Source organism: Podarcis bocagei (genome assembly GCF_964188305.1).
Source record: "Podarcis bocagei genome assembly, chromosome: 11".
Classification (NCBI taxonomy): domain Eukaryota; kingdom Metazoa; phylum Chordata; class Lepidosauria; order Squamata; family Lacertidae; genus Podarcis; species Podarcis bocagei.
In genome coordinates this window covers 48918543-48943289 of record NC_138136.1, presented here as the reverse complement: position 1 = coordinate 48943289, position 24747 = coordinate 48918543, and the positions used below count along the sequence as shown (strand labels likewise).

The 24747-nt window shown below is 44.1% G+C and overlaps 1 long non-coding RNA gene across 1 annotated transcript in view; it reads right to left on the bottom strand.

Moving 5' to 3' along the window:
* Positions 1-4939: 4939 nt before the first annotated feature.
* The window catches only part of LOC308597408, a 34469-nt gene continuing 14661 nt past the window's right edge, over positions 4940-24747 (bottom strand). The window contains exon 3 of the long non-coding RNA XR_014012949.1: positions 4940-7010. This is a non-coding gene — a long non-coding RNA (uncharacterized lncRNA). The remainder of the gene's footprint in view (positions 7011-24747) is intronic.

Below are 24747 nucleotides of genomic sequence, written 5' to 3'. Positions count from 1 at the left end.
GTACTTTGGGAAATTAAAATGGCAGCTCACGGGCACCCAGTACTTCCTGAAGCACTGCTACTGTCTGGTGCTATTGCCAGGTGAGCATGTCACAGTCCACCAATATATGGGGGGGGGGGGGGCTCACCAGAAGATACATTGCTCTGTACAGCTTCAACCTGAAGCCAGCTGTCTTCTCTCTCCTGCACCAAAATCTGCCAAATCCTAATTCCCTATCCACCCTTAATTACCCGGTCCCAACCTTGACCCAGCCGACGGGATGACCAACCAAAATAACCCCCTGGGTCTCCAAGGTGATTAAAAAAAACAACCCCAAACAAATTGACTAACAGAAAGGAAGCTATCAGGCAGTAGTGTGACATTTTAATTTTGAGTTCTGTCTTTGTTTAAACATATGGGATTGTGACTCTTAAACTATTGCCTGTATAAGAAATAAGCTGCAGAAGAAAGAGGGAATTCTAGGACACACAGAAAGACAGACATTATTTTAGCCACCAAGATAGAAAAATTTGGATGAAACTTCCAGATTGGATAGATGTTGGTTAGATGTCCCCATTTATTTCTGTGGGTAATTCTGACTTCTGCCCTGGGGGAGATTTAAAATTTACTTCCTTCCAGTGAAATTCTCTATCCATATACAGTGGTACCTCAGGTTACATACGCTTCAGGTTACAGACTCCGCTAACCCAGAAATAGTGCTTCAGGTTAAGAACTTTGCTTCAGGATGAGAACAGAAATTGTGCGGCGGCAGCAGCAGGAGGCCCCATTAGCTAAAGTGGTGCTTCAGGTTAAGAACAGTTTCAGGTTAAGAACTGACCTCCGGAATGAATTAAGTACTTAACCCGAGGTACCACTGTAATGAAACGAGCCATTCTTGGCTTTCTCTTTTTTTAAAAAATGTGTTTTTATCAATAAATACATTATTGATAACAAATTAATAGTAATTATGTGAACCTGGAGAGGGGAGCATAAAAGCATTGCCTAGGCTGTTTAGGCTTTTGCACAGCTCAGCAATATTATAATAATTATTATTAATTTTATACTTCCTGAACATTTATCTGTACCATCTGCAAAATGTGGTTAGCCTTCCCATAAACATGTGTTTGGATAACCCTCGGTTGTTTCTGATCTTTAGTAATGTGATTGTGGGAAAGAGAACTATAAAATTTTAAACCTCCTGATCAAATTGTAACAGATGTTTACAGCAATCTGAACCCAAGACCAGAAAATTTATTAGTTTCTACCTTTTTAGTAGGGAAACAATGACTTTGCAGGTTTTTGTGTGTGTGTGCAAATCTAATATAGTTTGATCAATAGGTGCCAGTGCTTTAGTTTTCTCTCTCACCACTCCTGTCACCAGAGGTCAACAGATTTTCAAACCTAAGGTTGCTCCTTCTGCTGCTGATTACATTTATCAGCTGTTTTATACAATAAAAATTCTCAAGGCGCCTTGTCAGGTTGCAGCTTTTTAAGTAGTTCTGGTCCTTTGCCTTTTGCATCAGTCTGATATGCACCAATTGATCAAGTGAAATACTCTCTGTCATTCTAGCTTCATACCAGGAAAATCTTTGTCTGCTACATTTAATGTGTCAAACTGCTGTGAAGGAAATGGTGGCAGGACCTGGAAAGAAAGGCAGAAGAATAGCAAACCTGTTCAAATCCAGCAGTTCTGCAATCTATAATCATGACATTTCCAAAATACAGAGCCTTGGAGATTCTTGGTTAATAGGAGGCTGTTGGGCAGACACCTGGTCTTCCAAACAGCAAATTTCCTCAGTTCCTTCCTGAAACGATCCAAGCCACAGATTATGGGACAAAATCCAATGAGTAACACCAGAGCTCCTTCTCAGAAAGTTGCCTGAAATGCCTCAAAAAGCCAAAGCAAACAAGGCTGCATGCTGGTAGATTAACTTTTTCTATTGCATCAGATGTAGCTCAACAGAACTGCCGATCAAGAAAACATTGGCCATATTTTGCTAAGCTGGCTGCTTGGTCAAGGATGATTGGTTGATTTATTAGGAGACATTTCCTGAATGGGCAGTCTACCTGCGGGTTGGGCTCTGAGACCAGTTTCTGCCTATATGTGTGGTAGAACAGAAAGCAGGTGCAGATTTTGAACAAGGAGTGAGTCAGACAGCTAGGAGGTTTCCCGTCCGTCCCCCCCCCCCCCCCCGGTGTTAGTAATGGTGGTACGGATGTTATTTAGGAATCTGTTGCAAGACCATTGGTTATGTTGCCTTCTATAGAAGTCTGCTTGCTTCCAATATGTTTCACATGTATATTTGCAAATCAAAAAATATTAAGAAGATACACCAATCCTTCAGTGGTTTCTTTCGTAGGCAACACACAATGTTAAACCATAGTTCATAATCAATCATGATTAATGCTCCTAACTGTGTCATCCAGGGAAGGAAACAAGCTAGAATCTGGCTCATCATGAAATGCAAAACTCAAGAGGTAAGCCAAAAAGAAATTTGGCTTCCACTGGTGGTTTATTTGGAGATAACTAAGCCACAACGATGACCCAAACTCTGTGTTGTTTCCTCCCATACATGGCATGGAAAGGAGCAGGGAAGGTTCAACCAGTGTGGTGTAGTGGTTAAGAATGGTAAGCTTGTAATCTGGTGAACCGGGTTCGCTTCCCCACTCCTCCACATGCAGCTGCTGGGTGACCTTGGGCCAGTCACCCTTTTCTGAAGTCTCTCAGCCCCACTCACCTCACAGAGTGTTTGTTGTGGGGGAGGAAGGGAAAGGAGACTGGTAGCCGCTTTGAGACTCTTTCGGGTAGTGATAAAGTGGGATATCAAATCCAAACTCTTCTTCTCTTCTTCTTCCTTCTTCATATTGGACCTAGCTGTGATGACTTTCACATTTTGTCGCTAATTTTGGGAGTGTTTGTCTTGGCTTTTAAAGCAGCTAATTCTTCATTTCCTGGCAGGGCCTTGATTGTCCCAAGCTTACTTCCTTGAATCAAGCAGTATAGTCCACTGGATGGAACTGGATTTGGAGCTGAGAGCTTCACATGCAAGGTGCCCCTCTCTCTCTGGGGCTCAACGTGTGATTTCTGATATCAAATCCAAACTCTTCTTGAACCACAGTTTATTTTAAATTATGGTTAAAGTTGATGCTTGCATGGAAAGCTGCTAGGCCACTTATCTCACTCTCACAGTTTCTCCATATGCATTGTTGGAGTGTTGTGGCACCAAGCAACAGGGAAGGGGCTCCCAAGCCCTTGTGTAAATGAATCAGGCCTTCAACTTTGGCTTAAAAGAGTGTCACAGTGATTTACTAATATTGGCGGACTGATATTTTGTGGGCTGCTCCAAGCAACTTTTGTATAATAATTCTTGCCCATATTACTAACTTGACAAAAAAATACCACATACTAAACACACACACACACACACACACACACACACACACACTTCTTCCCTAACTGTTCTTTGCTGATGTTGGAACTTCAAAGATTTAGCCAATTAGGCTCCCTAGTCATGACCTCCTGTAACTTAAACCGGGCATGTCTCTTCTTGAGTTATAGGTGACTGGCATCTTCCTACGCCTGAAATATTTTCCCAGGAAACTCCTACCAGAAAGAAAAGGCCTGCCCTTATCCTTTCCACCCCCACTACAGCTAAGGAATGGGGCTTGTGTCAGAAGTTAGTTTAGTAAGGACCGTGGGAGAAACAGCCATGCGGGCACCATCATCAAAGGCCTGGGAAAGCATCTAAGCCCTGAGCAAAGGGATAGACTTGTCTCCTTCAAACCACAGCTACAGCATTGCATTGTGTGCACCCAGGGCTGTTTAGAGGCCCTAAACACTTAAAAGGCTTTGGTGCCCCCATATATATCTGATTCAAAATATAAACAATAGTAAACCATAAAATAGATTTTTATTTTTGGAAATGAAACAAAACCTACTGTAGGATGGAAAATAATGCTTATTTTTGTATACTTCCACTTTATGATTTGAATTTTTTTCTCCTACTTTTTCTAATGGCAATGTCTTATATCAGATCCTTAAAACTAACCTTATGTAATACACCAGCTTCTATACTTAGAAGAGATAAAGCACCCAGCCTGCCTTGTTGCAGAGTTGTTCTGTTGGGATTTTTAATATACCCCAGCCAAGAAAACAAACACTCAGCAGAGCAATTTGTGACCATTAATATTAAAAATCTGGCAATGGAAAATTTCTGTGGTGCTCCCTTGCCTTGATGCCCTAAGCACGTGCTTGTTTTGCTTAATGGTTAATCCAGGCCTCGGTGCACCGCTTCAACAGTGTAGCAACTCCTAGAATTTGACCATATGCCTGCAGAATTTGTCCCTTTTCTCATTAAAACATCGCTTCTGCCTGAAAATTATTTGTCACAAGTCTCAAACAGGCAGCAGCTGTGGAATGTCCACCTCGTGTCAGCTTTTTCGGTTGCCATCTGTTTGCTGAGCGAGTCTGTTTAAATTGTTTCCTGGGAAAAGAACTGATTTAAAATAGGATTCTTGCCAGGTCACGGCCATGAGGGCAATTCAAGTGTTAGGTTGAAGAAATCCTGACTTGTGTGCATTCCTTTCTAGTCATGTAGTTCAGCAACAGTTTTGCATGGTGCACATTACAGTGGGATACAAAAAAGGCAGACTTTGCAATGTGCCACTAAATGCAGCCTATTCCAAGGAAGAGGAGCCTGGGCCTGGCATTATTGATCAAGTGGCAGAGAGAGCCAGCAGTGCCCAGATACTGGAAGAAGCCCAAAAATATTGTGATTTGTAAATGAATAGTGTGGTTTGTTTTATGTGTGCACACATACAAACACAGGGCTACTACAAGCCCCACATTGGGCAAAAGATTTCTGCATTGCAGGGGGTTGGACTAGATGTCCCTCATGGTCCCTTCCAACTCAATACTATGATTCTATTAGGAAGTGAGAGCTGCACTATAAAGAAGAATTGATGCTTTTGAATTATGGTGCTGGAGGAGACTCTTGAGGGTCCCATGGACTGCAAGAAGAACAAACCTATCCATTCTGAAGGAAATCAGCCCTGAGTGCTCACTGGAAGGACAGATCCTGAAGCTGAGGCTCCAGTACTTTGGCCACCTCATGAGAAGAGAAGACTCCCTGGAAAAGACCCTGATGTTGGGAAAGATGGAGGGCACAAGGAGAAGGGGACGACAGAGGATGAGATGTTTGGACAGTGTTCTCGAAGCTACAAACATGAGTCTGACCAAACTGCGGGAGGCAGTGGAAGACAGGAGGGTCTGGTGTGCTCTGGTCCATGGGGTTATGAAGAGTCGGACACGACTAAACGACTAAACAAATGGGAAATGTGAGTGCATTATTTGTGGAAGCAGGGGATCTGTGTGTGCACTTACCCCTGAGGTTTTTCTAGTCAACAGCAGAGAGACAGACAAAGGAAGAGAGAGTCAGAGCAGGTTTCAGGCTCATCTGATGTTCAGTGCATACTGACTCGCAGTTGTGCCAGGAGGGGGCGCTGTGGTGCAGAGCTGGTAGCACAAGCTTGACTTGGTGGTTCTTCTCTAGGGGATTCTGTGCTGAAAAGAGATGTGTGTTTCCGTCCTTCTTTGGACAGCTTCATTGCACTCCATGTGTGTTGACCTCTTTGATTTCAATGTTTCTTGCTGTTGTGGATCTAAAGTCTTTTTCATCTTTAGCATCTGCTTTCCTTGTCTCATATTAATAAAATAGCTTGTGTGTCCATACAAATAACCTACCGGTGCCTTTGAAGAATTCCAAATTAGTAAAATACATATTGCTTGTTTAATTAAAACGATCTCCTCCTGTTTACATGCACTCCTCACATTTTGCAATACTCCTGTCGATAGAAATAATACTCTGTACCTATGACACAGATCCTGCATATTGCTCTGGGTGCAGATATTGTACAACCCCCTTGTATACCAGGTGCATCAGTCAGAAGTTTCTAAGAAAGTCTCGGCGCCTCTCCAAAACATTTCCTTTCAGCAAATCTAAAAATGGAATCCAACTAGTGTATACAATATATTTTCGACAGACACAAACCTACATGGGAGGAGGTGGGAGGCTGTCACCAAACAGTTAATCCAGTTAACTGTCTAATACTAAATAGCTCAGTCGGTTGGAGCATGGTGCTGAGAACGCCAAGGTCACAGGTTCTTTTTTTATATATATGCTTTTTATTGAGTTTTCATTTTAAATACACCAACACCAACAAACAAAAACATCAAGTCTTATTACATGTATCCTACTTTATGCTCCGTGGAGCCATTGACTTCCCTCCTTCCCTTCTGCAAGTTTTCTTATTCCAATCTTTAATTCACAGTTTCATTAGTTAAAGATTACACCATGACATAAGATTTACTTCAGTCCTGCTAACGTCTTCAAATTTCTACAGTTCTCACTTATATAAACCATAAATTTACTCCATTCTTTTGGGTACTTCGTATCCTCCTGACTGCGAATTCTGTGTGTCAGTTTTGCCATTTCTGCGTACTTGACCAACTTTGTCTGCCACTCCTTTACAGTCGGTATCTCCTGTGTTTTCCACTTTTGGGCTATCAAAACTCTAGCTGCTGTCGTCACATACAAATATAGTCTTTGGTCTGTCTTCTTAAAAAGATGTTTAAATATACTTTTCCAGAAAAGTCTGAAGAATTGTTGCTAGGTTTTATGGGAGAGGATATTAAGAAGACAGGCCAAGGTCACAGGTCCAATCCTCATATGGGACAGCTGCATATCCCTGCATTGCAGAGGTTTGGACTAGATTATTCTCAGGGTCCCTTCCAGCTCTACAGTTCTATGATTCTTTATGTATGGAGGAAAAGAGATAAATCACTCGCTCCTCATTGTACCTTTTTCAGGCAGACCAAAATCCTTCTAGCGTCCTGCTCCAAGGACTTCTTTAATCTTCAGGGCTCTCAGTCCTTATCACCAGAAGAGTCCAGCTGGACAAGGCCAAAGGTACAACTAATTCAGTATCCTCTTCTCACAGCTACCACAGTGGTATGCCTGATGCACAGTTCCCTGCAAGTCAAGGAGACAGAGAGCAGATTTTAATGGCTTGAGAAAGAAAGCAAGTTCCACTAGAGGGCAGTCATGTCTAAATATCAGCAGTAAATCTGCCTGAAAGCAAATAACTGGCGACCACTTATACAGTGGTACCTCTGGTAACGAACTTAATTCGTTCCAGAGGTCCGTTCTTAACCTGAAACCGATCTTAACCTGAGGTACCACTTTAGCTAATGGGGCCTCCCGCTGCCACCGTGCAATTTCTGTTCTCATCCTGAGGTAAAGTTCTTAACCCGAGGTACTATTTCTGGGTTGTGGAATCTGTAGCCCGAAGTGTTTGTAACCCAAGGTACCACTGTATTAGACTGTATTAGATACATTTCTAACCAAGCTCCATGCTGGGACATGTAATTGTCTCTTGGATTAGAATCATGGATAATTGCTCAGTAAATGCACAGTATAAATTGCAATGTGATGTAGCTGTAATCACCATTGGAGCTTGCATTCTCTATTGTTCCTGATTGCTATAATCCCTATAGTGTAGTTTTCCAAAATTTACTCCACTTTTTAAAGCCCTGTCCCCAGATGCAATGCCAGTCCTTGGAATGGGATGGTGGGTTTACATCTTCTGTCCTTTACCTCTGACACATAGACCTAACAAGCTGAGTTCTTGGTTTTGCATCAGGGCAGCATGTATAGTCACACTCTTGGAGATGCAAAATCCCATCTCCTGGATTTTCATAAGTTTTTATACCGGCAGATGTGGCAAAAGGGGGGGGGCAGACAAGGTGGTGATAGCAACTCTGTGGCTGTAGTTTTCTGTGTGCTTTTACATTTTAGCAAAAGGTGCACTAGTTCTTCAAAAGAAAAACATCATTACCCGAATGCATTTCGTTCTGGCTCTACTCAGTATAGAGATCACATCCACACCACACATTTAAAAAACGCTATACCACTTTAACACTCATGGCTTCCCCTAAACAATCCCATAGTTTGTTAAGGGTGATGACCCAATGGATTTCAATGGGAAAATAAAATATGTGCTTACCTTTCTTCCCCTGAAATCAGCTGAACCTGTAGCCTGATCCCATGCATCCTGTGCTCAGGTATAGATCCCTCTGAATTTGAGAGAACTGTCTCATAGGTGTGCATGGGACTGCACCCTTAAAAATGTTTTAATTTGCTTGGATACTGCCCTTACCAAATATAAATGAGACCGCCAGAGGTGGGGATGGATAGATATGTCAATTTCAGTTCTTTCTGTTTCTCTTTATTCGGTTCTCTACATTTCTGCAGCAATTTGTGGTCCCACCCCAAACCCCCAAAATTAGGTTTCGAAATTAGTGTTTCTCTTTAAAAGCTCATTTTGTATGCAGTGTTGCCTAATATACACCCTTTGCCAAAACACATTTCCCTAATATAATGCATATTTGTGTTATATTCACTGATATATGCACCTTTTGCCTCACTCTGTGTGTTTTTGTACACATTACTCTGCTGGTAAACTACATTGCAAAATTCAGAGAAGTGCAAATTTCAAATGCAGTTTCTGCATTGTTTCAGAAACTGTGAATTTAGAATATTCACCTTTAAGTATGAACTTAATCAAATTTCTTCCCCATCCCTAACCACAGGAGAAATATGTGCTCGATCTGTAGTCTGCTCTAGTAATTAACATTGAGAACCTAGGCTTGTTTGTTTGGAGTAATCTCCATTGCAATCAATGTAAATTACTTCCTAAAGTAGCCATTAATACTTGGATGTAAACTGGGACTCAGCTAGACTGGTAAAGAAAAAACAATTTGTATGTGTTGTATGTGCGATATGACATTGTGCCAATAGATGGCGACGTGGACTCCCGATTTTCTCTACCTGTTTTCCTTGTTTAAATTTGCAACTCTTTAGACTGAAATGCTTCTTTGATGTGCCTAGATCCAGCCCTGCTGTCTTTTCCAGGAGAGTACTGGCATGGGGGAAGGGGTGGGGCAGGGGAGACTGAGGTTTTTAATTATGGTGCCCTGCCCAGCCTCAGTTGCCGCCAGAATCCAAATAAGAAGCCAGAGGGAGGCATTTCATATATTTTTTCTATACCAGGAGGTGCTTGCATGTGGGAAAATAAAACGTTATAGAGGCAGGCTGGATGGAGCTGAGCGACAAAATTCTTGGCTTTCATATGGACGACAGTGCCAGTTCACCCCTAGAGAGAAGGATGAGTGAAACTTATGCCTTGGACAAAAGGAATATGTGGGATAGTCAAAATAAAAAAATTCCTTCCAGTAGGAAGGAATTTTTTTATTTTGACTATGGCAGACCAACACAGCTACCTATCTGTATGTGGGATAGGTAAAGGTAAAGGTAAAGGGACCCCTGACCATTAGGTCCAGTCGTGACCGACTCTGGGGTTGCAGTGCTCATCTCGCTTTATTGGCCGAGGGAGCCGGCGTACAGCTTCCGGGTCATGTGGCCAGCATGACTAAGCCGCTTCTGGCAAACCAGAGCAGCGCACGGACACGCCGTTTACCTTCCCACCAGAGTGGTACCTATTTATCTACTTGCACTTTGGCGTGCTTTTGAACTGCTAGGTTGGCAGGAGCAGGGACCGAGCAACGGAAGCTCACCCTGTCGCGGGGATTCGAACCGTCGACCTGATTGGCAAGTCCTAGGCTCTGTGGTTTAACCTACAGCGCCACCTATATCCTATATGTGGGATAGAGTACACATTATTGGCAGTCTTTGATAAGCAGTCTTACCACCTTTTTTACTGGGCATGCTCCTGTGCCTTTTAACAGCAGCCTGACAGATTTAACAGCAGAAATGCATCATGTCTTCATGCCAAGAATAGGGTCGCTCAGTGCTAGTTTTCTAGAAACCGAGGTGCCGGAACTCACCACAAATACCTCTCTTGTTCTCTTATCATGGCAATGGTGCCCAACTGAGAGGTGCCAGAATTGAGTTCCAGCTGGAAAAAAAACCCTGGCATCACTTCAATTTCTGTGTGTCAGACTGCTCTGAAAGGCACAGGAGCAGGGCGAGTTTAAAAGATGGCAACATGAGGCTTGCTTCATTATGAAAAGCCTGTGGAGGGTGTGCTAGGGGAAAAAAGGAACTGGAAAGGACGGCAAATGGTTTGCTCGAAATGCCGGTTACCTTTTTATTTGTGGCATTTTTTAATTTGTTTTGACATTGTTTCTCCTAGAGTAAGAGGAAAGAGGAGTAGCGAAATGTAAGAGACAATCTGAGAGTGGGGTCTATTTTAAGCACACACACCCTCACACTTCTCATTTAGAAATGCTTCTTCAAACCCTAAAATAATCCACGGCAAATGACAAAAGGAGCACCAGATGGTTAAAGAATCACCATGGAGATAATCCAGTGGAATGGTATCTAAGAGGAGTGCAAACAAGATTAAGGCGAGATCTGAAATGGCAAAATTGCATCCTAGAAGTAGCTCAGAGGAAGACGTTTGGCCTGTCCCCAGCGTACATCCTGCATCAGTGCAGAGGGGTGAAAGAACAAAGCGGTGACCATTTGCGGAGCGAGACAAAGGAGCTGACAAGCTCGCTTGCTGCCTGTCAAGGCCTGTATTATGAGGCTTGGCTTATTCACGAGAGCCCTCCAGAGCTGTATTGGCTTTGTGAACACCACCCTACCCTGCTCAACTCACCTGCGTTCTCAGGTGGAAAGGAGAAGTGTGTGCCACCTACATATAGGGCCAGCCCCTGTGAAGGATGGTCCTTTGTGGAGTCCCTCAGTGTCAGGAAGCCATGAAGAGGTTCTAAAGGATGGGGAAACTGTGATCCTCCATGTGTGGCTGGAGCACAACTCAGGTGATACCTCGACCACTGGCCTAGGGCTGGTGGGCTTAGTCCAATAACATCGGAGGGGGGCACAGATTCCACAGAGTTTCCTTCTTAGTATAGGGTTTCTGTCAGCAGTTCTGCTGCCACCCCCATTCTGGAGAACAGCATCCCTGTTGAGATTTGTCCTTTCTGGAAACAATTTGAGACTTTTTTTTTAATCCTACCAGCTTTTCCAGCTTAAGTATTTATTCTGTATATCTTACTTGCTGGAGTGGGTGGGTTTGGTATTGTTTTTAAAGCTATTTTTAGTTGTTTTGAATTGGCTCGAGACTCATGTGGAAAGCTACCCACAAATTAATATAATAGGTACAACAACGCAGGTGGGCAGTTCTTTCCCTGGTGACTTGCTTTCCCTCTGTGTATGTGGAACTAGACAGGACAGTTGTGGAAGTAGCAGGCAGGGAGAAAAACTCGGTGACTTGGGCTGGATCTAGACACACCAAAGAGACGTTTCAGTTTAAAGCATTGTAATTTTAAACAGGGAAAACAGGTACAGAAAAACGGGACTCCACATCGCCATCTGGTGGCACAATGTTATATGGCATATAAAGATAAGGGGACCCCCGACCATTAGGTCCAGTCGTGGCCGACTCTGGGGTTATGACGCTCATCTCGCTTTCCTGGCTGAGGGAGCTGGCGTACAGCTTCCGGGTCATGTGGCCAGCATGACTAAGCTGCTTCTGGCAAACCAGAGCAGCACACGGAAACGCTGTTTACCTTCCCACTGGAGTGGTAACTATTTATCTACTTGCACTTTGAGGTGCTTTAGAACTGCCAGGTTGGCAGGAGCAGGGACCGAGGAATGGGAGCTCACCCCGTCGCGGGGATTTGAACCACTGACCTTCTGATCGGTGAGTCCTAGGCTCTGTGGTTTAACCCACAACGCCACCCGCGTCCCTTATTATATGGCATATACAATGCATATAATTCACTTTTTCTTTACCAGTCTAGCTGAGTCCTTGGCCATGCAGACAGCACCAAGACAGGAGGGAGACAGAGAATGAGGAGTTTGGAGAAGGCTTGTTTACTAAGGGTAGAAAAATAGCCACAAAACTGGTGTGGCACCATGGAAGAGAAAGAACTCCAGGTGCAGTTTATTATAAGCCCAATGAATTTTGGAAAATTCTTTCTTCAGGAGCATGTTTTTAGCAACAGTTCTCATGCTGAAGGAATACTGCATAACTCTTGAATACTGCTGCGAAAAGACACTGGGTTTATAATAAACTACATGTTTAGCATCTAGAGTTCTTCCTCTCTCTCTTTTTTGCTTGCTTCATAAAAAGGCCTTTGCTTTACACAACTCCTACCTGAATCTTTAGTCCAAAAATGGGGAAACCTGCAGCACTCCAGGAATTGTTGGACTCCATGTCCCTTCAGCCCCAGACAGCATGGGGCTAGCAGTCAGGAGTGATGGGAACTGGAGTCCAGCAACTTCTGGAGCACTACTTGAGTGGTCGCAAACACCACACGAAGTGGTGGCAGCACTGCGACGCACAAAGGAGTTGCCTGCAGGAGTTGCACCAAGCCCCAACACACACACCCTTCTCCTCCTAAGGCTTTCCCTTCCCTTATGGGAGTTCTGCACTGGCACAGCAAAATACCACAGGAGGGGGCTGGCATTTCTGTTTGTTCGCCCACAGTGGAAAGCTTCATCCAAAGCCTCATCACCAGATTGTCAACACCAGTGCCAGGCTTTGATCATCTGTCCAGGGCGCAGATGGGAAACCAGAGGCTTCCCTTTTCCCTTTTACACAGGCAGCTCCAGATCCTGAAGGGAAGTTTTCAGCCTGGGAATATTCGTGCGGAGCACCAGTTTGCTCTTGCGGTTCCTTTTGCAGCCGGAAATACATGTGTCAAATCCTGCTGCTGTTGGCTAATGGCCATCACTGGACTGGCTCCTCTCAGTTCCTCTCTGTACCTCCTTTCTCATGAAAACAATTGTTGAGTACATTGGCTGGGATTAAAGGCCCTTTACGTATTTCTAACCCCATAATCAAAGTTCTCTCTTCAGAAATTGACATAAGGAACCCAAAATGACAAAAATACAAATGCGGCATAAAACCAAATAGCAGAAGAGCTTAAAATTAACCAGTACTACTCACAGCACAACAAGCAGAGTTAAAACTTGCAAAAATTCAGAACTGTCAACGCCTTAAAAGCCTCTAAAAAGTTATTAAATACCCTTTAGAAGTCTTCACTGAAAAGGAGAGCTTCTCTTGGGAGGGTGTTCTGCAGGACAGATCACAGACTAGATTCTCTTGCAAGCAGCCACCCTCTGAATCTAGTCATGGACGTTCAAACAGGGGCCTCCAATTATGACTATGAGGTCTGGGAAAATATACATGGGAGGAGGTGATCCTTCTGGAGGGCTTTAAACATTAAAACCTGTACTTTTGGTTGGCATCACTGGAAACATGTAGGAAGTTGCATTATATTATATTTCCCATCTAGCCTAGGGATGGAGGAGACATTCAATTTGATTTGTATTTATAGCTGAACCTATCAAATCTGCACTTTATGAAACAATACATGAACTAAAATATTTTGAGCACTACATGCACATGCGTCGTTTGTACGTTGTTTCCAATGCACGGAAGCAAGGCAGGGTTAGGATCAGAACAGACAGGTGTGATCTTGCTGCTCCTCCACATGTTGATGGTGCCCATTTTGTCTAGAGTATGAACAGGGTCACAGATGTTGCTGTTTTTTAGAGGCTCCTACACTATATCTCCTAAAATCTAGGACCTCAATCAGTGCCTGTATTCATGCTGTTATTATATCTCATTCTTGAAAACGTGTTGGTTACATTAATGGAAAACAAATGGGGGGGGGAGAAGAACCCACAAAACCACCTTCTTTGAACTTGAGTGCACTTGAGGCTATGAATTACATTTCCATGCCCTTTTGGCTAAATACCTTATGATATACAATGTGCTCTCAACAGGGATATTGTTGCTTCAAAGTCCAGATTCCATCTGGAAGTGATCCAAAATCTTGTTGGCTGGGCCTGGGAGAGAATAATTTCTGTTCAGTGAAATACATCCCACCCACTCCCTTCCCTGCTTGGCAAAGGAAACCTTTTTGGAAACACATTTCTGCATGTTAGCATTAACAGAAATACTGTTTTGTTTTGTTTTTTTATTATACTGCTGTCCTTGGTATGAGCCAGACAAGTTGTGCAGACACGGCTTGTTGTAAAAGGACCTCTTTAATCAAGAGTTACAATGGTATGCATTAATTACTGTAACCTCTGTTTCCAGTGCAGTAATTTGCTACATGATCCTTTTCACTATGTTGTGATTTACCACAAGGGAAATGAACTGCTTTAAACTATCCAAACCAATCCACCAGTTTCCTTCTCTGAAACAATTACTTGATTAGCTCGATTTAGGACTTTATTGATTTCAGACATTGCAAGTCTCTTGTTCCTCACATAGGACCGAGACATTGGCTTTTGTTTGCATAATGGTTCTCTTTAGTGCTTCCTTCTCTGCTATGCAACCTTGCAGATCAAAGTGAATATATTCTTGCAGTAATTCGAAACGTTGGCTACATTAGTTCCAAAAATTAGAAGTAGGATTGACTGGATTGATTGTCAAAAGTCCTGATATGTGGTATAAAATTACCAGAAGGTCACATGTTTGGACCAACTCTCCCTCTTTGCACGAGCTGTTAGATTCCCTGAAAAGAAAGTATCCCTGCGCGCCTTTGGATGGCCTGTTGACCCGTGCATCATTCATCCTGATTTTCTTGCACAAAGCTTACAAGGTTGTTAATACTCTGTCCAGTCTTTACTGAGCATGTGCTCTTTGTTTATGGGATGGTTATAGCACAACAAGCATTCCTCTAAATCTTCCGGAGATTTGCTTGCAGAGGGTTTACCAGGCTTCTCTTTAACCATTTGCTCATCCCACAATTTGTAGTGCATTTCCCCAGAACTTTCTGAACCACTAAAGGTCTTTTTGGGGGGGGGGCAGTGGATTTGTTGTGCTGGGATGACAGAGTTCTTTGGTCCACTTTAATTGTGCAAGCCTAAACCTCTGGTATGCACTTGAATCCCACATGCAAAATACTGACAATCTGGCGGCATCCACACAACGAAGACTTTCAAAAATGTGTTTAGTAAGTTCTGATTGGAGGGGGCAACAGTACATTGCACTGAGGTCACCTGTTGCTCACAGATCTCACCATGGACTTGATACTTGAGTCCTGGCTTCCCACGTTGTATCACAAAAATGGTATCAGAAATTTGAGGCTGCTTTATTTACCTTTTTACAAAGTTTTATTGGTTTTATAGTAAAATGACATTAATAAACACTAAGAAAACCTGTAGGGTGTTACATGTATACATTGGTCGCATACAAGGGGGAAAAAGTGGAGCTGGGAGACTGTCAAATAACTAAGTCATTGAATACTTTGCCAAGACTTCAACTATCCGTGACAAAACCTCACCATAAATAAGCATGAGTGGCTGGAGGTCTGACATTAACATCACTTCTGTTTACATAGCTGATATATGGGAACCATACCTTGTCAAAATGATCGTGTTTAGTTTGGCCTCTGACACCCTTTCTGTGTTGCATCAAATGCTCAGGAAGAGCCAGATCCCAAATTTTCACATCCCATCCCATCAGAGATGGATCTTTGGAGTCTTTCCAATGAGAAACAATCTCTAAACAGGCAGCAGTAAACAGCATGGCAGTTAGGCCCTTATGTATAAGGGGAGTGTGTAGATCAGCATCCAGTTTCACAAGGGCTAAAGCAGAGTTTGGGTTCAATGACTGACCAATAAGGCCGTCACTTTTCTGCAGTCCTCACATCCGATGTCACACCTGAATGAGACCTAAAATCTAGTTCATTCAGAACAAGCCCTGGAAGAAAGGAACAGGGATGTATGAACAGAAGTTTCTATCCTGTCATTACATGGGATATTGTCAGCTGTAGGTCAACATGGAGACTCAGATACAAGCAATAAAGCTAATTCTTTATTCAAGGAAACAGAATACAAGCAGATAAACCTATGGCAAGACCGGCCCCAGGAAAGCAGTTACCAGAACTGTCCCTCCCACTTCCCCCTAAGGTTCCTCCCCAGCCATTGGGGAGGGGCTCTCTGTGCTCTCTGCTCTGCTGAATGCAAATCTTTCCATGCCCTTCGAGATAAGGAAGCATGGGGGCTGAATACAGTAGGACTGGCAGGCTCCTGTTGCAGATTGAGCCCCCCCCCTCCTCAGCTGTCCTAGGTCTGCAGTGCTTTCTGCCCCTTCTTCCTCTCTCTCACTCAAGCCTGTTGCTTGTTCAGCATGCTACCATTCTGTCCCACCCACCCCTACATCCTCTGACCTGTGTCCCACCACCACTCCCCTGGCTCTGAACCTTCCTCTTCTGAGGTTTCCCTAGGGGGTTATCCAGCTGAAACCTCCCACCACTTCTCATCGGCCAGCCAGCCCCTGACAGATACAGACTTGAGGATAGGATTGCTCCAACTTCCCATGGATTGATGGTGTACAGTGCTAGACTTGCAGGAAAAACTGATTCAGCAATACTCTTCGGCTGGCAGGAGGGTGCTGCAGACATAACGTGTATGCTAGCAAAACCCAACCAGCATAAGGGAAGGGTGGCAGGCGGGGAAGCAGACCTTAGTCAGAACCCAATGCTTTATTGAGGGCAAGTCCCACTTCTGATAAAGGTATGTTTCTCACTCCTGCAAAAAATGCGGCATCAGTTGGAAAACTCCCACTAGAGTCAACAAAAGAACTAGCCCCCCCATATGATTTGCATATAACTCCTGCACCCAGCCAGAGCATACCAGCAGGGGTACCTGCTGGTGATCTGCTTTGCATGCATCATGTTCCAGGTTCAGTCCCTGGCATCTCCAGGGAGGGCTGGGAGATGCCTGCCCAAAACCCTGGAGAGCCGCTGCCAATTTGTGTAGACACTACTGAGCTAAATAGATTAATGGTCTGAGCCAGGATCAGGCAGCTTCCCATATAAGGCTTCCCAGCCAGGAAGCACGTTCAGTTGATTTGAATGGCTCCTTCTCCCAAGGAAGTGTGTAATTAGGATGTGTATTTTATCCACAAGGAAATCAAGTGCGGTTCTTCCTATGGCTAAAATGTAAATGTTTAGCCGAGCCTCTGACCAGAGGGAATCGTGCAATAACTGCGGAGGTTACCACCCTTTCTTGTTTGTTTTCTTTAGAAACACATGCTCGTTCTCTAGCCTGGAATGATGGCTGGCTTTGGCCTAGACCATGTGAATGTATACTGTGAAGTGAGAAGCCATCTCTAATCTCTAGGGAGAGATAATGTGTGGCTGCTCTACTATTGGCTTGAGAGTTAATTGCTACTCTGCTCCAGAGTGATGTTCCTTATACAAGCATCCTCCAGCTTTGGACTGTGGTTTCTGGGCAATGCTGATTGATGCTTCAGGGATTCCTCCACATCTGTCAGCCCCAGTATATCCTGCATCAGCAAATTCTAGTGCTGTCCTTCCCTTGGGAAGTTCCACTGTCTATATATTGACGGAGAGAGGGAGATTGATGAAGATAAGATAAGAGATACAGGGAGCAGGGGAGAGAGAAGGGGCTTGAGGGAGAGATTCTTGCCCTCCCTCTTGCCCACCAGGGATGTGTGACATCTGTGTGCAGAGGAATCTAATTCAAATAATTTTTTTCTATGCAGATTTTCATGGGGAAATGGCAGCCATTGCCACTTGTGCTGCCAATCTGTCAATATTAATGACTTATAACTTCAAGTCATGAGGGACGCGGGTGGCGCTGTGGGTTAAACCACAGAGCCTAGGACTTGCCAATCAGAAGGTCGGCAGTTCGAATCCCCGCGAGGGGGTGAGCTCCCATTGTTCGGTCCCAGCTCCTGCCAACCTAGCAGTTCGAAAGCACGTCAAAGTGCAAGTAGATAAATAGGTACCACTCTGGCGGGAAGCTAAACGGCGTTTCCGTGCACTGCTCTGGTTTGCCAGAAGCGGCTTAGTCATGCTGGCCACATGACCCGGAAGCTGTACGCCCGCTCCCTCAGCCAATAAAGCGAGATGAGCGCCGCAACCCCAGAGTCGGTCACAATTGGACCTAATGGTCAGGGGTACCTTTACCTTTACTTCAAGTCATGGCTGCATGTGCATTGTACCCGTCGCAGTCACACTGCATCATGCAGCTTGTAGTCTTGGCAGAAAGATTATCATGTGATTCCGCAGGACTTATTTGCAGCATGAAAAGTTTAAAATATTGCAGGGAGGAAAACATCATGAGGATACAGAATCCCTCTCAGCATGGCATCAGAGAAAGCTCAACCACTTTCCAGTGAAAAAGAATGCATTGGATAAGTCTGTCAGCTTTTTCAGGATAGTAACCCATTTTCAAAGGGGCTGAAAATCTCCAATGGAATCCCAGTTTGATTGTACTTGGGTGACAGCGATAGTGTCTGCCATGAACTGACTGCAAAGAATGGTGCCCTGGCTGTGTGTGAACTCACATTTAATGATACACTGATGAACCCATTGCTTCCAACAGTTCCCTTGGAATGTCTTTGCTGTTTGTGTTTTCCAAATCAAATGGATTTGACAGACGTTCTGACCACTGCATACCAGTGTAAAACTACGCAGTCTGCTTCTCTGCAAGTTTCTTGCAGACACTCTTCCCATTTCCTCTCTTGTGGTGGAGCCAGCTGGCGACCTTAAAGCGGCATGCCTGCAAAAGTCCCAGATCTTGAAGCAAGAGAACCTTTTTTGCCTTTTAGACTGGATGGGTCTTCCCTCTGTATTGCAGATGTCTACTTCAGTGCTGTTTCTCCATCCTTATTGTGCATTTATAGTGATATATGCTCACAATTGCATAGGGAGATTACACGTGATTCAGCTTTCAATGCTGCTTGCCCCTGTTAAAGTTCAGGGGCAGACATTTCCTACCAGCACCTATTCTGTAAATTGCTGCTGAAATCCGGTCACCTTTTATACCACAAATATGCTGTGGTGAGGGAGGTTGCTCTGCTTTCGTTGTGCTTGTTAGGAGTAAAGCGACAACGCTTGCAATAACCTACCTGGATCAGTAGAGGGATTCATGTTCACCTCTGTAGATGACAAGCTGTGCAGCACTGGCATTAGCATTGGGCCAGGTAAAGAGGTGCTTAAATGCCACTTTCAATCCATAACCCGCCACATTTCAGAAGAGGAAATCGGGACACACACACCCAGCACCATCCCCGCCGCTTGCCCGCTTGCTTGCTTGCTTTCCCCTTGCATCTTCTCCTGCCTCCACCACGGCCTCCCGTGGTGGTCAGCACAGCCTCCCCAAGGCACTTTGGCACAACCCTTTGATGATTGCCAAAGCCCCTTCCCAGAAGGTGATCATGAAAAGGTCACAACAGAGCGAAGCCACTTTGGCACAACCCTTTGACGGCCGCCAAGCAATCCCAGAAGGCACACTGACTCACACCAGGGTGCCAGTCTTAAACGGGACCTTCCAGAAGCCAGAATTGGCTTCTGTGATCTGGGATGTCCCGCTTAAACCAGAACAGTTGCTGGGTATGTCCATGTTCTTGCAGCTCTTGCACATCTAATAATTATTTGGGCTCATTTTTGGACATATCTCGTAATTGCCTTTAAACACTGTGCTCTGGGACTCAGAATACATCAGATTAGATGTTTGGCCTGGTGCACAAACCTTTTGGTTGTTTCTCTGGACCTTATGGAATGCAGGCTTCCTGTTTCACCAGCAGGTCAGGACTTTCAGTGTGGCCAGAGAATCGCCTAAACACAATTAGGCTGACACTGCTGGTTGCTGAAATCTCTCCCTCCCCTCCCCTGCTCTCACAACTCAGTGGAGATGCCGGCAACGTCCCTTGCTTTTCATTTCTGTTTCATTTGGGACAAAATCAATCTGATAACGTTACCCACAATATGTCTGTTCCCTTAAGAAACTTGGAAACATTCCAGGGAGCTTTGTGGGTCAGTTAACAGGATGTGCGCAAGGCCAGCTTGACCGCACAAGCATTCCAAGCAATTGCTGGAGGTGTGATTTGTTTTTGTAAGGGCAGCAGTTCACCCTGTGGTTCAAGGTGGCCAAGGGAAATGGAGGCAGGATGCAATCTAGGCACCCACAGGACACTTCTTGTGATTGTATAGAGGAACTCCTCTCAACTTGCTGGTGTGCAACACTGTGCGTTCTAAAGGATGCACCAGAATCCTTTCCAACAATTCAGGGGACCCCAAGATACAGCTCTCATATCCATGCTAAAAAAAACATTGCAGAGGATCTGGCAGTGCAACTCTGGGCTGACACATACTATCTTACATTAGCTGCCCTTGAGTTATGCTACAGGATACCTGGGAAATCATGTGTGCTGCCTTTCGTAAGAGGTTTCTTCTCTTTAATGTTAGAGCATCCTGGAATATATATTTTTAAAGCACATACAGCTTTCCCTTGCAACATGGCTATTTTCACAACAGCAGCAGCTGAGCCTCCCCACCTCCCTTATGAGGATTTCACATTATTGTGGCTAGTTTGGACTAGTGCACTAACAGAGGAAAACACCTGGGTTTTTGAGGCCCCAAGTAGACTAGAAATCTATCTGAAGCAAAGTAAGTGATGTGCCAAAAAAAGTTACATTAGTTATCTATCCTATTATAGCAAAGTGCCTTTGGCCTCAGTTACCCTATACAGTGGTACTTTGGTTCTCAAACTTAATCCATTCCAAAACCAAAGCGTTCGAAAACCAAGGCACGCTTTCCCATAGAAAATAATGCAAAATGGATTAATCCATTACAGACTTGTAAAAACAACCCCTAAAACAGCAACTTAACATGAATTTTACTACCTAACGAGACCACTGATCCATAAAATGAAAGCAACATTTAATGTACTGTACTATAAAATAAATAAGACAGTATTGCAGATGATAAAAATTAATTTTTTTTTTCTTACCTGCACTGATGATAGTCATTCTTTGGATGAGGGACTTTATCCATTTCCGCAGTCACACAATAAACCAATCAATCAGTAGCTGAACTGGGTTCCACACAGTAACAAAAACAAATTAACCAAAAAAAGCCTCAAAAACAAAAAAGCAAAATAAATAGCAAAAACAAAAGCGCCAAACTTAATCTGTTCTGGAAATCCGTTTGACTTCTGAAATGTTCGAAAACCAAGGCGCAGCTTCTGATTGGTGCAGGCGCCCTGGAAATAATAGCCGACAACCGCATCAGATGTTTGGCTTCCGAAAAACATTTGAAAACCAGAACACTTACTTCTGGGTTTTTGGCATTGGGGAACCAAGGCGTTTGAGTACCAAGGTGTTTGAGAACCAAGGTACCACTGTATGTAAAATAGGAATTATAAAAGCCAGGTTTCACAATAATGTTTAAAAGATTGTGTGTAGTAGGTGCACAAGGATTCCCTGATCTCCTGACTTGAACCTCCCGTTTTAATTGCAGTTTTGACTGTTTTACTTATGTGCTGTTTTAATGGACTTGTCTTGCTGTCCATTTTACTTGATGTTTATTTATTATTTTTAATTGACATTGTTTTATTGTGTATTTTAATTACATGTTGAGAGAGAGAATTTAGTTTCATACTTGTGAACCACTTAGAAGCCACCTTGGCAATTAAGCTGTATATAAACACACACACACACACACCAATATTGTTCCCATTTTAGAGATGAAATAATTACGGTAAGTTCAGAAAGACTTGTCAGAAATCACACGTTGAGCCGCAGAGAGAGGGGCACCTTGCGTGTGAAGCTCTCAGCTCCAAATCCAGTTCCATCCAGTGGACTATACTGCTTGATTCAAGGAAGTAAGCTTGGGACAATCAAGGCCCTGCCAGGAAATGAAAAACTAGCTGCTTTAAAAGCCAAGACAAACACTCCCAAAGTTAGCGACAAAACGTGAAAGTCATCACAGCTAGGTCCAATATGAAGAAGGAAGAAGAAGAGAAGAAGAGTTTGTATTTGATATCCCACTTTATCACTACCCGAAAGAGTCTCAAAGCGACTACCAGTCTCCTTTCCCTTCCTCCCCCACAACAAACACTCTGTGAGGTGAGTGGAGCTGAGAGACTTCAGAAAAGGGTGACTGGCCCAAGGTCACCCAGCAGCTGCATGTGGAGGAGCAGAGACGCGAACCCGGTTCCCCAGATTACGAGTCCACCGTTCTTAACCACTACACCACACTGGAAGAAGGTGCCTGGGTACTCATAAAATGTTGGAACAGAAACTCCAGGTCCAAACCAGAATGTGGCATTGAAATCTAGAACTGCCCCCCAATCATGCATAAAGCAGGGGGTGGGTGACTTTTAGAAGCAAAGGGGGACACGTAAGAGGTGCTAATCCCTTTCCACTTTGCTGCTGTCTCTCTACCCCTGGCACTTTCCTTTCTGCTAACCTTAAAGTGAAACAAAATTAAAAATTCTGTGTATCTGAAGAAGTGTGCATGCACACGAAAGCTCATACCAATAACAAACTTAGTTGGTCTCTAAGGTGCTACTGGAAGGATTTTTTTTATTTTGTTTTGACTACAGCAGACCAACACGGCTACCTATCTGTAACTTAAAATGAAATGTAGGCTTTTAATACACTGGAATTGTGAATGGATTTCTTAGGGGTAAGTAATGGCTCCAAGCACAATTAGGACAGTCATGAGACTGGTAGGGCAAAGGCCAAATAGTAGGTAGATCCACAGCCAATCACAGGTGGAGCCAACTAATTCTATTTTTGTCACCATCCTCCTCCCTCTTGATGCCTATACAGGTAACACTGAGACTGAGGAGGAGAATGACAGGCAATGCCACTCCCTGGATTGGTTGACAGGCAGGTGGGCAGCTGGGGGCTGCTTGAAGGCAGACTGAGGTTGATGAGGAAGCACCCCATTTGCCCTAATGGACCAGGGCAAGGAGAAACCCAAGCGGGACATAATCCTCTTGCAGCTTCTAATATTTTGCCTATAGATGATGACTGATGCAGTTGGGATAGGATTTTCCTGATCGATTGTTCACTTTAACTCCTCAGGGGAACTGGGGTTTCTTTTTTACCAAGTGAAGAGAGAGATTTTAAAACTGCTTTTCCAGAAACCCAAAGAAAACTTTCTAAAAACCTGTCAGTAATAATAATAATAATAATAAATTTTATTTATATCCCGCCCTCCCCAGCCGAAGCTGGGCTCAGGGCGGCTAACAACAATCAAAATAGTTCAACATTCTAAAACATTCATTATAAAATTAATTAAATCAAATTAAAATCAAATTAATGGCAACCATCAAGCAAAATTTTGTGCAGATTGCCAGAGGAGGGGGTCAGGCTGCGCCCTGACAAAAGGCCTGGTGGAACAGCTCTGTCTTGCAGGCCCTGCGGAAGGATGTCAGGTCCTGCAGGGCCCTAGTCTCTTGTGACAGAGCGTTCCACCAGATTGGAGCCGCGGCCGAAAAGGCCCTGGCTCTAGTTGAGGCCAGCCTAACCTCTCTGAGGCCTGGGATCTTTAGGGTGTTTTTATTTGCAGACCGTAAATTTCTCTGTGGGACATACCAGGAGAGGCGGTCCCGTAGGTACGAGGGTCCTAGGCCGTATAGGGCTTTAAAGGTTAAAACCAGCACCTTAAACCTGATCCTGTACTCCACCGGGAGCCAGTGCAGCTGGTACAGCACCGGATGGATATGATCTCGCAGCGAAGACCCCGTAAGGAGTCTCGCCGCGGCATTCTGCACCCGCTGGAGTTTCTGGGTCAGTCTCAAGGGCAGCCCCACATAGAGCGAGTTACAATAATCCAGTCTGGAGGTGACCGTCGCATGGATCACAGTGGCTAGGTCAGGGCGAGAGAGATAAGGAGTACTATTTTTACTACACACACAAACACACAGAGGCAAAGAAAGGATTTTGAACCATCAATACAGCAGGAGCTTTTAAGACAGCTTCTATAGATGCGTTAATAATGCCTTTTAAATCTATGAGAAACCCATTTTGCATTTTTTGCATTACACAACACAATTCCAATCTGATAATGCCATAATTCACCAGCGTTGCAATGCTGACCTGAATCTCATTGCTTGTGTAAGATCTATGCAATCCAGCCTCCCTTTTGCCCTACAAGCATCTACATGTGGCTCACCTTATTAGATCTAATAAATCATTTGCAGCCCACAAGCTAATCACCATGTGTGATTCTGCATGACTGCTTGGATAAGGATTTTTTTTTAAGGGTTGTTGCTTTCTAGGGGGAAGGGGCTATTAATGAATTCCAGTGCCTAACAAAAAGGTCAGGTTTGCCTAGAGATAAATGGTCATGGCAGCAAACTGTTTAACTGTAAATGTAATATAACAAAACGCCTTGTGCACTACGTTATGCGTGGAAAAGTGGGAAGAACCACCTCACTGTCCCCTGGAATTCCTTCCTGTGTGGCTGCAGGAGCAGGACCCCAGTCAGCAGGGCTTCCTGGTGGAGAATGGGTGGGAGACAGTTGGATAAGGAACAGCTGAGAAGAGAGGCAGCTGTTGACAATTGAATATGCATGAGTTTCTTACAACTGAGGAGGAAGGGAAGGTGTTGGGGAGATGTGGTTGTTAGAAGTTCAGTTGTGGGGCTAGAGCTCTGGTTGAGCCAAAGCTCAGTGGTGAAAAGGTGCTGGGAAGGAGCTTGAGGGGTTGGTAGGTTACATGGGGAGGTGTGAGTCCTCAGCTTAGGCCCAACTGGTGGCTCAGCAATGAACTGCTTGTGGGTGTTCAATGGAGGAAACCCTGTCCCTAATGAACACTGAACAATCCTGTGGCCAGCGATATTTGTGTGCAGGAAGTGGGGGTATGGCTATAGTGCCAGGGATATAGAGCCCTGTCCTGGAAGCCCAACAAAAAGTACAATGTTTTCTTTTATGCTTTGGCTAGTTGTATTTCATT